The following is a 15,748-nucleotide window of genomic DNA, read 5'->3' as shown; positions in this document are numbered from 1 at the left end:
CCACAGGGGGTTAAGAAAGCAAATGGAAGTTCAGGACAAAAACCCTTGCATGGAGCGGCCATGTTGAATCCTTATTTCTACCCTTTGGTCGAGTCACTGGGTTGACACAGTTGACCTTCTTGGTTAACACAGCGTGTCAATCAATCAGGAACTCAGTTTTGTGTACATGACAATCACATCTGTACATTGACTTAACATTGATGCCCCTGCCATGCGAATCTCATCAAGTGTGAAGTACAAGAAGAAAATAAAACACTACATTAGTAATAAAAGTTACATTTATACATAAAGCGGGTCTTTAAGATCAATGATTTTGGAAGAAACATCTTCAAATAGCATTTATGCTTTCCTCTAAATATTAAAATAGACAACAGTTAAAAAGATGTTCCATCTGTCCTAAATGAAAAGGTATTGAACCAATGGAAACAAAGCATTTCAATACCACACACTAGTGGTTCTTTCTGAAAAATATTTAAAGAAAAAACCCTTTATGCTGAGTGAACACTGACCAATAAACACCATGCTGCTAATGAAAGACATGTTCAAGTGTTTATTGAAGACAAAATGAAATAGGAGACAAAATCCAAAACAAATCCTAGTTTATTTCTCCGTTGTGGAGAAGATATAACATTAGTTTTTGCATTTTTCTTTCTTAAAAGTTTTTTCAAAAGTTCCCTTTTCAATTAATGAATAAAAAAGTATGTAGAAACATTTTCTGTCGAGCATTTTTCATAAATTAAGAAAAAGAATACAGTCAGACATAATTCCATGTATCTAATAATGACTAAAACACATAAACTGTTTTAATAACTCAAGTGGTTCAAAAAAGCTTGTCTGCTCCTGTCATGTCACACTACCTAATTATATATTTTTAGTTTTATTTAATTCCCAATTCATTTATATTTAGGCATTTTTAGCAATATACTCAAATACTTGTTGGAAACAATTGTCTAAAATTACTTAGAATTATGTTTTTTACACTTTTACTGTCTGCTCTTTTAATCAGGGTTTTTCTGATGTGATGTAATTGTTCTGCTTCTGTGAGAAAGATTCTTCCGTATGCAAAAATATTACAACCATTACACTCTGTGATGCATACAGATTAGAATTTTTAATGTAAAAAAAAGCACGCCGCATTGGTCAAACTAACATGGCCCTTCAGTTTGCCTCAGCATGTCAAACTGACATACCCTTTTTAGACAGCCATAGTTAGATTGTCCCCGTTCTCTCATCAATAAAGCATGGTTCTGTCAGTCAGCAACTGGCCCTTAGCTACATGATGTCAGGTCAGTGCAAGCTCCTACTGGAGACTATTTCTGGCCAATAACTGACCAAGTGGCAGGCTGACAACTGTTTGAGACGGCCCTTGAAGCCATACTGTATTAACATACTGGTCAAATTGGGAAAAAAGAGTAATTCAAATATATTCATGAGGTTAAACATTTTAACTGGTTTTGTATTTCCTGAAGCCATAAACCTAAAATGTTGGTCAACAGCATTAAACAGGCATGACTGTGTTCCATTAAGAAAAAAACTAATCAATGTAAAAAAAAAAAAAGGGTTTATTGTTTTTATCCAATACTTTTGCTTAGAGCTGTCAAATTATTGCATTAATTGCAATTCATTTATTTCATTTTTTATAAATATCACGTTAATCTCTTGCTTCTGTGAAGTCCGTTCATGTCTGATAATGCACACCTGGAAGTGCATTAACCTTCTCATATCATTATCATTTACAAAAAAAATAAAAAAATATAAATATTGATGGGAATGGATAAAAAAATCTGATTAATTAATCGCAAACTTAGTAAAATCAATCCCAAATAATCAAGATTAATGGTGATTAATTGCAATGATTTTTTTTTTTGTTACAGTATTTGCCACTTATTATCTGCGAAAAATCACAATATAAAATCACACACAAAACTGTACATTTAGAATGTTTATTTTTAAATGTTTTGTCAATCGTTTAGAAAAATTAATCAGATAATCACACTTTTGTGTTGTGATTAATCACAATTAATTTGTGACCATGTCAATTTTATATGACAATATGCGGCTTTTGAAGAAAAACAGGCCAGAGAGAAAATTTTCCCTTCATTTTTCCTGTTTAAAATGTTTACATTTATCAAGTTTTACCTCAGAAGTGTAAATTGTGTGTCCAAAACACATCAATAGTAAGATAAGCAGAACTCTAAAGACTTTTATGTCTACAGGTTTACTCCAAGAAAACAAAGTTGTTGACATGCAGCCATAAAAAGAAGCAAAGTAAAAAATAAAAAATGTTTACATGCTCTCCTGCTAGCTTACAGCCCCTCATACCCCCTTAACATTAACTGGAGCAATATTGGAGCTATCCATCCAAATGCAGTGGAGCGGGGATCTTGTGGCCTCCCCAGCATCATTTCTACGTAACATTCTCTTTTTCAACGCATTTTGTCTTCTCCTGATTCATAATTTGAACAAAGAAATATTCAGATGTGTCATTTTTGAGCATCATTTTCTTTCTTTGTTTCAGAAAAATTCTGCAAGAACATGTTAAAAACACCAAAAACTTAACTTTGATCTTAGCAAGTTTTTATGGAAACACATAAAAACCAGTTTAGCATCTAGATAAACCTCTAAACATAGCTGAAGTAGCAACAATTCTTAGTTTTTTTTAAACTAAATTGTCTTTTTAATTGATCACAGCTGTGCAACATCAAACCTGTGGTCGTACAATACACAATAGACAGGTTTTTTTAGCAGTTTGGTTAGCAAAAAACGTGACTTGAGCCAAAAACATTTGCTCCGACTGTTTATGCCAGTTCACAGGAGGCAGAAGTTGGCAGCTGGACTAGAGACAACATGTGCCAGAGGCAACCCATCAAGCCAGCCAATAGTGTGATCAGATTTGCTTGTTACTGCTTTGCTTTACCCATTCTTCATCAGCTACATACTATATGTCTTCCTTCCCGTAACCCCAACGATTTACACATTATCACTTATGTTTTATGAATAAATAATGGGAAGATTTTATTGGTTTAAAAACCAACATGTGCATTATGTAAAGCATGTTTGATTTAAACCTGATGGTGGCATTCCACTTCCAATCTGACAGTAAGAATAATAAATACAGTAAATAATTAGAATTATAGATTAATTATGACTGCGGATGTTAATCTTCAAGCACAGACTTGATCAAACACTTGAAAGTGGGTAAATGCAGCTCGTCTGTGGTATATTTTTTCTTTTATGCGACAGGAAAACAGGAGAAGTCTGGTCTGACAGACTCTGTAAAGGTCAACTTTCAAGATCATTGGTCACAGTTGTTAGAAGTCATCAGAAACTTACCAGTCCGCTGGGTCAAATGTAGTTTGTGGCCAGAAGAGCAGAAAAAGGAAGACGGGATTGCAAAGAAGCAGAGACTCTAGTCTGTGTGTGTCACCCAGCAGCAGTTGAAAAAGTAAAAAATGCAATTTCTTTATAAATAATTGAAGAATCTTCTTGTGATTTCAATACCAAAAGAAATCATCAAAGACGTCTGTGCACATTGATATCCACTCTACGTAGGTATTATCACAATGTATTAGTAAATCGTGTTTAATGCACACAGGCTGCAAAGGAAATGATTAAAGCATCCATTTCTATATCTCCCACCAGGCACAAGTGGACACGAGTGGTTTCCTGCAACAGGTTTATTGGAATCTTAATCCAAGTCAGCCCTTCAAACTAAATGCAGAATTGATGCACATACATTATGTTAGCAAGGCATGAAACAGCATCACATTACTCTGCTGGAGTTTAAGGCAAAACCAGGAAAATCCACTCATAAAACTAACAGAGAGGGAGAACGAAGCTCTCAGAAATACAACCCCTCACTGGTTTCAGGGAGAACTGACAATTTCAAATGGATGGAAATATGAACAAGGCTGTGCAAATGATTCAGAACAGAAATGGAGAAATTATAAACCACAGAGCAGAAAACTTGTCAGACATGATCCTATAAAATCAGAAAAAGGATAATCCTTTGGCCACAATCAATCAGTGTATTTGGAGCACTTATAAAAGCAGGAGCAAACAAGTGCTGAGCAAGAAGAAGCAAAAACAAAAGGGATTTTTACTCCCAACTCTTTTTTTAATGTATTAGGTGTCCCAAACTACCGGTAGTTGTTTTTTAACAAAATGGCTGTTTCCTTTAACCCTTCTGCTATCTTTCGGGGTCCGAGGGCTGCTTAGCACCAGTAAAACCGACCGGAAAAAATATATACGCTAAACAAAAGTACTGGTATACCCTAACCCAGTACCCTAACCTGGTATTGGTTTTGTGTCTGTTACTGCGTCCCAAGTGTTGGGGACCCGTGATTTAATGGAAACAGCCAGCACGTCAAAAAATGAGGAGTTTGGCCCAAATCATCAAAAAGTGACACGGAGGAGGCCAGAACCATACGTCCATATCTGATGAATTGGGAGTGAGAGTGTGGAGAATAATGATAAAACATTAAATGAAATAAAATTTAAGGTAAAAAGCTGGTACACCAAATTTGCAAAATCTTAATTTGACTTTATTTATATGAACTGTAAATTAATTAACATATCAACAGAAAGTGAAAGATTAGACGCATTTTAATCGGAAAAAGGGAAAAGAAGTGTAAAGATGGGCTCATGTATGGGCAGTTATTAAAAAGAAAATGCATGAAGAGAGCCTGACAGCTTTATAGTAAAAGGGCATCCCCTGATAAATGACTTAATCATGAAAGGGATGAGGCTAGCTCTGGTTGGAGGATTCATTTATGTGACAGTTGTAGTTATCTATTTTAAAAGTAACTTCCAAAGTTAAGATCCCCCATATTCTGTTGTGGATAAATATCACAAAAGGGATTTAGAAATATGTACAAAAACAATTTACAGGAACCAGTCATTCTGGTGTTAAGCATGGAAAATCCAGAACAGCTAAAATATGGAGAACCAGAAGAGACCAATTGAAATAAATATATACACACTTAGATTATTCAATAAATGTGTCAGTAAATATTTAACATTGAAATTAAAAAATAAATAAATGCATGTTTAAATATATGTGGCATTAAAATATGAAAGTAGACATTACAACCAAAATTTTAATATTTCATGAATTATTTTATGGACCAGTTTGGGCTAAAAGGGACAAATTAAAATACATATTTTTAATATTAACTCATTAAATACATATCTTATTCATTATTTAAAATTGGATATAAATAATTGTGTGTCATTAAATGTGTCATTATTATAATAAGATTCAAGTTTAAATGATCAAACAAACATGTTTTTATTTTGTGTTTTATTTAATAATTTTAGGTTTTAATGAATAATTTCATGGTCCAGCATTTTATTTTTATACTATCTGTCAAACTGTCCCATCAAACTCAGTGGGCGGATCTAGAGAATGTTAAAAACAGGACTCAGGAGTTTATTAGGGATTTTAAGGATTTGTTTGGGACCTCACACGCATACACGCTGTAGACATTGTTTTGGTGAACCGTAGAACTTTTCATTTAGTCGAAGCTCCTTCTCCTTTTAGTCCACGAAATTTAAAGCATTCATTAATTGATTCTTATTTTATTTATTTAATTCCAACCTTAAATAACTGTTGAAACATCTATTTTATAATTTCATTTTAAATATATTAATATAATTTAATAGCATATATATTTATTTCAATTTGTCTCTTTCGGTTCTCCATACTAAAGATGCTTCTGGTTTGTTTTGTTCCCCTTTAGAAATGTGACAAAAACTGTGTCTCTCTCTTTAGTTCCCACTCCACGGAGGAGCAGCACAAAAGGGGACAGTAGTCTTGGTACGCTTTAGTTTGATGTTAAAACCATTTGACTTTTCACACTCTAATTTTGTCTCGTTTTTCATAGTTGGAGGATACAAAAGCTAAATCTCAAGGTAGGAGGCTGATGAGTGCACAATCAAACTGACAAAAAAAATCCTTAAAAGAAAAACAAAAAATCCTGTAAGTTGGAACAAATATCTGACGGGAGACAAAAGAAACCTAAAAGGCTAAAAGACTGCCTTTTGTGGGAATTGATTCCTACATGAAACTCAGAGAAAAAAAAATGATTGAAATGCACAAGAGGCAAAATCTTATCAATAAAAACAGGAAAGAAGCCAACAAAGGCAGCAAGACTATCAGGAAATCGAAGTAGAACATGACGCATTGAAACTTTATGCAGAACTAATGAAATCCCTTTTACTTAATGTCCCAGGGTGTGGGAGAGTTGCAACGTAAATATATTTAAAAACATCCCTTTGGTATCTTTGTTTTAATTGCTGTTTCTTCCTCCTCTTGACCGCAAATTACCTTTGAGACTTTGACTGTCCTCTCAGAGCAAACATTACTGCTGATTTTCTCACATTTTTTGAAACACAGCTGACAGAGCTGCTATCTTTTTAACGGTTTAAGTAAATGAGAGGGAACATTTGTGACATCTACTGACTCCTGGGAAACATCATGACCTGAAATCAAAGTCTATTTTACAAATGTACAAAATGTAAGTTTTGAACTTTTGAATGATCCTTATAAACTTGATTCTGATTGCCATTTTTTGGCAAAAACCAAAAAATATATAATTTTCTAAGACATGGATTCTGCAGAGAAATTCACCTCTAAGATGTGGGTAGAGCTGTTTGTGCGATGTAAGCCTGTCCCTACTTCCCATCATCCATTTGACTAGCTTACAGCCCTCCACAACCCCAACCTAACATTACCAGTGCAACAAAAATGGCGAGCAATGTCAGAGCTATCGAGCTGTACAGTTTTAAACCAGATGCCAGCTCTATTTGTCTGCGCATGGATGCATCAGGCTGGAGCAGAACAGCGAGCTTGTGGCTTTACCATTGTAAGTCCCACATCGGATCTACAAGCTTTTTTCAACGCCGTTTTTTTCCGTCTGCTCCCAATGCACCACAATCAGAATAAAAGAAATACTCAGAAAAGTAATTTTCAGCTTAATTATCCCTATAAATGTCCTCCATCATGAGAAAAAAAGGCATAAGAACATGTTAAAAACACCAAAAACACCATTTTCATCAGAGTGGGTCTTTAAAATGTCTCTTGTAAGAAAGCTTCTGCAGTAAAACTATCAAGCAAGTGTAATTTCACACATGCATGCATATGTACTAAACGGTACCTAATTACAATAATAGTATAAATGTCTCATGCCTTAAAAATCTAATTTAACATTACCAGGAGACCAGATGCATGAACAACGAGTGCACTCAAGAACTGTGCATTCGTCAAATTAGATTTACACCAATAAACACGTGGACAAAACTGTTCGTTACCCTTTGGTAGTGAAAGAAAAAAAGCTTACAGTGGTTCTTGAAAAAAACTGCTATGATGAAGGTTAGTAGATCATCTCCAATCAGTGACCACAGCTGTAGACAATGTTCTGAAAAGTAAGGTCAACAGGAGGGTAGTCAATCTTCCTGGACAGGATTTCATGAGGAAAATTTGAAAGAACAGATATAACGATCGACAACAAAAGAGCCCAGAACACCCCGCCACAAGACATTGAAGGTGAACTCCAAGGTCAAGGTCCATCTAGGTCAGATCACACCATCTGTCACTGTTTGAGATAAAGTGGACTTTATGGTAGATAGCTAATTAGGACCCAACTGTTAAAAGACTGAAGATTACCCCGATGAATATAGAAAAATTACAAAGCTTCTTGGTTTTGGTTGCAGGTCACCAGTCTACCATCAGGGTAATGACTGTGGAAGAACTGAAACAAACCCTGATGGCCAAAACATCTGTTAACAGATGCAGAAACATCAATAGCAGTTAGTGCTGCCGCAAATGAGTATTTTAGTAGTCGACTAATCACCGATTATTTTGTCAGATTAGTCGACTAATCGGGTCATGTGCAAAGTGGATATAAAACACACAACTTAGCAATAATTAGCTTTAAACACACTAACATTATATGTGATAATACTAGTGTGAATGCTGTAAGTTGAATTTGGCAACTGATGCTAGTGACGATAGCTGAAGATGCTGAAATTGATAGCTGAAAACACTGAAGATAATAGCTAGCGAAAATATTAGTTAAATGCCAAATTAGCCTAAAAAGCCTAAATTAGCCAAAATAGCTAGCATGTAGCTCAAATATTAGCTAGACTCCAAAATAGCCTAAAAAACAAAAAAGCCTAAATTAGCCAAAATAGCTAGCATGCAGCTGAAATATTGGCTAACCTGTAAATTAACCTAAAGAAAACTGAAAAAATCCTAAATTAGCTAAAACAGCTAACAGGTACTTGAAATATTTGCTAAATTCCAAAACAGCCTAAAAAACAAACAAAACAAAAAAACTTAAATTAGCCAAAACAGCTAGCATGTAGGTGAAATATTAGCTAGACTCCAAAATACCCTATTTTATTAGTTTATCTGTAAAAAAAATATATTAAACTGAACAATTTTGAATCATTGTGTGATTTTTAGTGGATATTTACTCGATATTTCTTTGTTCGCTTTGTGTTATGTCAGTCATCATTTTATGTTTAACCTTAATTAAAAAAAGGATGCAAACAATTATTCCATAATTGTTTATTTACTTTAAATTGATTAGTGAATTAGAAACACCACGAAAAATCTTTTGAGGGACCGGCATCCTGGGCAGTGGAGTTTGCTAGCTCTCTTTGCTGTCCATCGAGCGAACTTCGCTGCCCACCAGGTGGCTGCCTATAGCTGGAGCTTTACCTCCATTCTTTTGATTCAGGTAACTTTTGTACATTTGACGCACTTAATGTAATTCCAGCGGATTCTGAGGTGGAGAAAAGCAGCTTTTCATATCCGCTTTGCACCAAAATGCAATGCTTTAGAACTTTGAGGGTGGAAAAACTGAGGAGAACATTTTCATCATCTGTTGTCAAATGATCCAAAACAACAGTGACGTTTGGGTTTAGTTTACTGCTAAAGTTAACCAGAAAGTTGATTACAAAAAAAAATTGTTTAAAGCAATAAACTTCCTTTCTAAATCTTTGTGTTTTCATCAGTTTTGTTGATGTGGGGCTCCAATAGAACGTAGCAAGTGCTGACATCAGGTCAGTGCCATGATTTGATTGGCTGGATATCAATGTGCTCTTGGATCGACTAGTTGTTCCAGGCGGCATTTCCATAATTTTTTTTTCCATATAATTTCAGGGCCATCAAAATGTTGAGTTTCAAAATTAAAAATATATAAATGTTTAAGACAGAAAATAATATTTTGGGGCATAAAATTTTGCTGTTTAAAAATCAAGGGTTAAAAAAAATCAGAATCAGAAGTTTTGTTTGGATCATCTGTTGAATTCTCCAAGCAGTCTGCATAATGTTGCCAGGATTAAACCAAATTGCATTCTCAAAACTCATCTTTTTTTTTTTTTTTTTTGCTAAATATTTTCCTTTTGCCGAATATAAGTGAACGTACAGATAAACTGGAAATGTGTCAATTATAAAACATCTAATGCATAAACATACTTAAAGAAGTTACAAAAAAAGAAAGGTTTGCCTTGAGAATTTGGTTTAAGGCTAGATATGCAGCATTATGCAGCATGTCGACCTCATACTCAAAAACATGTCACTCATCTTGACAATAATACATTGAAGTATCTTTGATAAAACCTCTACAGGCACCGAAGCAGACTGTGAAAACACCTTAGTGTACAGCCGCTGTTATTTTTTCCCACATGAGCTGTCCTTAACAAAAGTTACAGTAACTTAAAAATAGACGGGGTGTACTTGAAATGCAGAGAAGCTTTGAACACAAGAGAAGCTTGCATCTCGACACATTAGCGCAGGCCTGCAGCATGCAGCAGCACAAACATAACACTTCTTATTAACACGCTATCACCGCTAAATGTTCTTTTAGCAAGAGTGCCATCTTCTCGTCTTTTCCATTATTTATATCTCTAAATGTAGGCTATGAGGTTTGTCTGACATTTTGGTCCATTATATCTGCGATACGAACAAACTTGTGGGCGAAAATCTCTCGTTCTGTTCCACAGAAAGCCATAGCTCCCTGCTTTTAAAGGGAATAGCATCAGCACATGAACTCATCTGATTCTCATCTGGCTTATGGCCAGCAACAGGTGTGAGTTATTAGTCATTTTTGTTGCTTCTATCTTTATTCTTGATGTCTAGTTTAGTTTTTTCTACGTGAAATCTCTGTCAATGGGTTTGGGTAATGATGAAGAGCTGACAATTTGTTTCTCACAGTTAATTAGCAAGAATCAGAAGTGTCCAACAACATTTTTGTAATTTTAGACTTTTTTAGAGACCTGTATGACTCATTAATTAACTCTGCTATACTTTTAACCAGGAAATGAAATAATTAGACCAAATCAACTAAATTTAATAAAGCTTTGTTGTAGATTAGAACAGTTTATGCTCTGTTTTGGATAGTTTATTTTAAGAAACCAACTATGTATAATTAAAAGTGTTCACTACCAACTAATTAGCCACTCCTTAATTTGACTAAACTGCTGTTTCTACATTTAAATTACTTCTGTTCTCGTCTGATTGTCAAAAATAGATAGGTCACCTGCTTTTAACATGTTCTTGAAGTATTTTTCTCTTGATGGAGGACATATATCAAATAATTTAAGATTAAAACTGAATTTCTGAGTATTTCTTTATTCACATCGTGTTGGTGAATCTTGTTCCAGGCTTTTTTTTCACGGCTTTATTATGAAATACAAAAGAATTTGGTGTCATAGAATTGTGACGGAATTATTAATGTCTCCTCCATGAATTAAAATGGACGCCGTTCATACAACCAAATTCCTGATTGGTCAAAGTTTAAACTTGTTTAATTAGGCGGAACCCGAACTCTTCCCCTACGGCTTCTCCTACTCCTCCAATTGTAGGGGCATTTAAAGGGGGAGGGGTGTCCAAAATTGCTTTTTTAAGGACTAATCCTGGGCGCGGAGGGATCCAGAACACTCCGCTGCGAGGGTGTTCCACGTCACACACGTCACAAATAGAAGTGCTTTTCTTCACGTGGGTGTCCTCTGAAGCACAAAAGTTTACATTTAAACGTAAATAATGACTTTTTATTTTAGCACGACCTTTTTAAAGTTGTGTTACCGAGCGCTAGCAGCTCCGCGCTAATGTGGAATTGTGGAAGTATCGTCTGAATCTGAAGACACTATCTTTCCATAAGTCTCTGTTTGGAGAGCTAAACGACTTGGAAACAAAGATGTTTTGTTAAGGAAGCAAGAGAGTGCAGATCGACAGTGAGAGAGATCCAAGCATTTAATCAACTGGAACACCCGCCACTAAAATCAATGCAAATATCCAAATAAGGCACTGCCTGCCCTCAGTTTGAGTGATTTTTTTTTTCTTTCATAAGAGCGATTGCTGCTTCTGACATGTGTGTCATACAGCGAAAACAGGCCGCACAGCTCCGACTTACTCTCACCCCTGGTCCCTACTTCCTTGTCTCTAATTTTGAGCTTTGGGAAAGTGCTTTGAAGAGAAGCTTCATGGTCTTGTTGTGGCTTCAGGTTTTAGTCTCAATAAAGCTCAACAAATCTGTTGTTTTCCCAAATCTTGTTCTTTCCAATAAACTGAATTTGTTAAAATTTTGAAATGGTTTTGTTTCAACTTCTTTTATATATTCATAGTTGACAATTACCTGTAAATGTCTTTCAAGTCTGCTGTTTGTTTCTCACAGTTTGAAGCCACTTCTATGAAATGTCTCTCTTCTCGTTACCATCTGGACACATTTTTCTGGTCCAAATCTCATCTTGAGCTCCAGTTCTACTGGTTCTTCATCAATAATCTTCTATTTTTTTATTTCTAAATATTATTGCTTAATTTTTCAATGTGCAAATATAAAAAAAAAAAAAAAATATTTCATTAATAGACATTATTAATGCATTTTTTATCATATCTGTGCAGAATTAACCCCTTCATGCCTGACTTGTTTTCAAATTATATTTTTTAAAAGTTTTCTGTAATGATTTATTCAAGGTGGGGTGAAATTAAGTGGAGTTCTACATTTAATTAGGTTATTAAAACACTATAATTTTTAAAAGTACTTTGAATGCTTAAGTTCTTTGTCTTTAGTCATCAGTAAGAATCTTTAATCTACACTGAAAAAACATTCAGCCAAAGTATCTGTGACCTGACTCAACATATATTTACTCAATTTACATATTTACGGCTCAAAATTCTAACAGACGATGAAATAATATGATACCAGGAAAACTTCATTTTAAACAAGATAGGATTGTTATAAATCAACCGATTTACACAAAATGAGATTGTCACATTTGTGAGTTTGGCTTCAAGTCAAAACAATTTAAGGATTTGGCTCCAGCGTGTTTACTAGTTAATTAAACTTTCCCATTCACTGACCATAAACAAGGATTGCATATTAATTCACGGAGACTTCACCTGGTGCCACTTAAAGGAAATCTTAAATACAGAGTGACTCGTACCCGTGGAGCTTCACTTTTAATCTTTATGAAACAGAATCATTGGTTTTACACAAAGTGATCATTCATTTATGCAGTTAAAATTAAATCCTTACCTTTCATCAATGATTCATGGGTCTTCACCCTATGAGTATAAAGCCTTTTGGTGATCTCTTTTTTGTTATAGTGACTGCTTGACATTTGAAATATAAATAAATAGATTGGAATTTGTGTCTTTTTTTCCCGTTTTACTGCAGATACTATAAGGAACTTTTGAAAACTCAAAGCTATGCAAAACGATGAGATGCCTCCAGTAAACAATAGCATGTTTTACTAATAATTAATTCACAAATAGTAATAAAATTAAGTAATCAACGCAAGTAATGTGTAATATAATTGTTTTTGATGAATAAACTGAACGGATGTTATCAGTCTCTGGGATATTGCTGGCAGTTTTGTCTCTTTCCTTTTTAAACAACTTTATTTTCATCTAATAAGCCCTGCAGGCTTTCGTTTCCAAACATTGCTCTGAGGAGGTTAGCTCTGCATTCCAGCCACGTTAAAGCTCAGTCTGGACCACCATAGCATATTTTCTTCTTCAGCCATAGATTTTTAGGGTGAGATCAAGGTTTTTAGCTCTCTTACATGATCAAGTATTGGCTAAGTTTAACTATCAAATAAAAAAACTTTATGTTTTAACTCTGAAAAACCGAGGAATTCATGTTTTTTTGGAGCTAGACCTGTGAGCGTAAAATTGTTTTTTTCCAATTTTTTTGAAAATTTGGAAGGACCAGATTTTTTCTTTATATAAAAAAAAATCTCTAAACTGACAGTGTCATAATGTGAATAAATTATTTACCTGGCAGTGTGACTGAACTGTGTTCACCCCATCAGCTGAGTTGTAGTTTGGCCTCCGTCTTTTAAAAAATTAACAATAATCTGTCAGAAAAAACATAAAAAGGAGTATAACCCAGGCAGGAAAAGTCTTGCCAGTAAATAAACAAACAGCTTCAAATTACAACCCCGATGTTGCGGCTGGCTCCTGGGAGCTCCTTTAGGCCTCAGATGAACGCGAGTTTGGATTTCAAATCGCTGGCAAAGGAAATATTGAGAAGTCAAAGTATGCTTCCAGGGAAATAAAGCTCAGTCATGAAAAACATTTGTGTGACTGTTTACTTCCTGGGGCTTAACAGCGAGACTTCAAGAATTGGTATTAACCCAGGAATATGTATATTAATTTGCTTCTTTAAAAAAAAAAAAAAAAGGTTTGAAATTAGTAAGACATGATTTATCCACACCTGGGGTTTGCAACATTAAAAAAGAGGGGCTTGTTTTGTAGTGATTAAAAACCTACTAGGAGCCACAAAGTCTTATTTTACCCCCTCCAATCATCTTTTATCAGTTCCTAGTGTCAAAACTAAACATAGAAGCTGCATTCAGCTTCTATGCTCCACAGATCTGGAACAGACTTCAAGAAAACCTTAGATCTGCTGAAACACTCAGTGGATTTAAATCCAGGTTAAAGTAACTATCAAGTAATAAACGACTCAATATTTAGATAAAAATACTATTTTCTCTTTATGTTTTTGTTGTATTTATGACAATAAATAAATAACCATAATATTGACAGTAATAAAAAAATAATGTCTTATTTTTCTAAAGGGTGAAGTCAGACTTTATGACTCCTATTGGATTCTAGTCTATAAGAAATGGATTTGAATGGCTCTTTAAGAACCATGCATCCACTAATTTAACTAATTTAAATTTTACAGCCATAATGTTTAAAAATCACAAATATGTTATGTTTCATTAGCCAGTGAGTTACAAGTTGTACACCCCTGATCAATACGATTTTAATTTGGTTGGATTAATTTCCACAATCCGAAACATCATCTGAAGTATTTCCTCTTTCACATCGACACATTTCTCATCACGAATAAAAAAAGACTCCTAAGCATATCCCGAAATAACTTAAAATCAGTTTGACACGCCCTCCGTTCAGTTCATGACCCAAATAGACGCCGCGTCTGACAGCGTGGAGACGGTTTACTTCAAGGCCCCAAAAGCATAAACCTTTTAAGAAAAGGGATTGAGAAAATCTTTTTGCTGACAAATAAGCCAAATCTATGCGATGTCAAGCCCTTTTGAGGCTTCCATTAGATTATGAGCAGCAGATTACAGCACTTTAGGGAGTGATTGTCCCCAGGTGTTAGGAACATCCAAAGCATATTCTCCACCCTCGTAATTCTCTACAGTCAGGATCAGCCTCAGAGGAAAATCATCTCCCTTGATGGAGGGAACGAAGGGGTCCAGCCAAGCACAAACACACTAAGTACGTGTAGCCAATCAGCTTTCTGCCTTCCCTCAGCATCCTGATCCTTTGAGCCATTTGATCTAGGAAAAGAAAAGCCTTCTCTCTCCTCTTTTTTTTTTTTTTTTCCTTTTTCTTTTTCCCCCCATGGGCTGTAATACCTGCATGATGAGCACCCTCGGTGCTGCAGCTGAAGCAGCTAAACTCAGACCTACCTTAAAGCCCCCCCACACAGACTACTCAAGCCTGTGAGAGGAGCAGAAAATCACAGCAAAGCTCTTTAGAGCCCCCTGCTGCCCTATAGGTCCTGGAAAAGAAAAAGCAGGTTAACCCTTTAACATCAGAGCTTCAGCGCTTATGTTCTTTGATATACTGTAACTTTTCAACCGTAGACTTAAGGTTGAAAAGTTATAGTACGTTTAAAGTCCCCTTATAATGAAAATCGTGTTTTTTTTTAGTTTTTAACATGTATGTATGTCATTTCAACAACTGTAGTAAGAAACCATTTATGCTAACAAGACACAGAGCTATCATAATCAGACAGTGGGTGGAAATCAGGGGCGGGGCTACTCAGCACCAAAAGCCACGCCCCCTCAGAGGAGATTTTATAAACGGAGGCTTCAGATCGACATGATAAATAGCTTTTTAAGATATTTAGCTTGTGGGATTTGGGTTAAAAACTTCATAATTAAAAAAAGTAAACTAACTCAAGCTTTAACTCATTTATAAATAACATTTTGACACATTTGTATGCATCGTGTATTACAAAAAAATCAATGGATGTCTATAAGTACAACCAGTATTAAGGCAAATTTAGATTTTTAGGTGATTTTTTTAAAAAATATGTTTGAAAAATATGGCAGGGGTCACTTAATTAGTTTGGATTTAATTTTGTTAGATTTACAATTCTGGCTGAGATGCAACAATAACAGTGAAATTAGCTGTTTTTATTGAATCGCTACACTTATTACTACTACATTTGCTGCACTGAGATGATCACATGTGACAGGG

Source organism: Oryzias melastigma, linkage group LG13 (assembly GCF_002922805.2).
Source record: "Oryzias melastigma strain HK-1 linkage group LG13, ASM292280v2, whole genome shotgun sequence".
Taxonomy (NCBI): Eukaryota; Metazoa; Chordata; class Actinopteri; order Beloniformes; family Adrianichthyidae; genus Oryzias; species Oryzias melastigma.
This window is presented reverse-complemented; position numbering follows the sequence as displayed.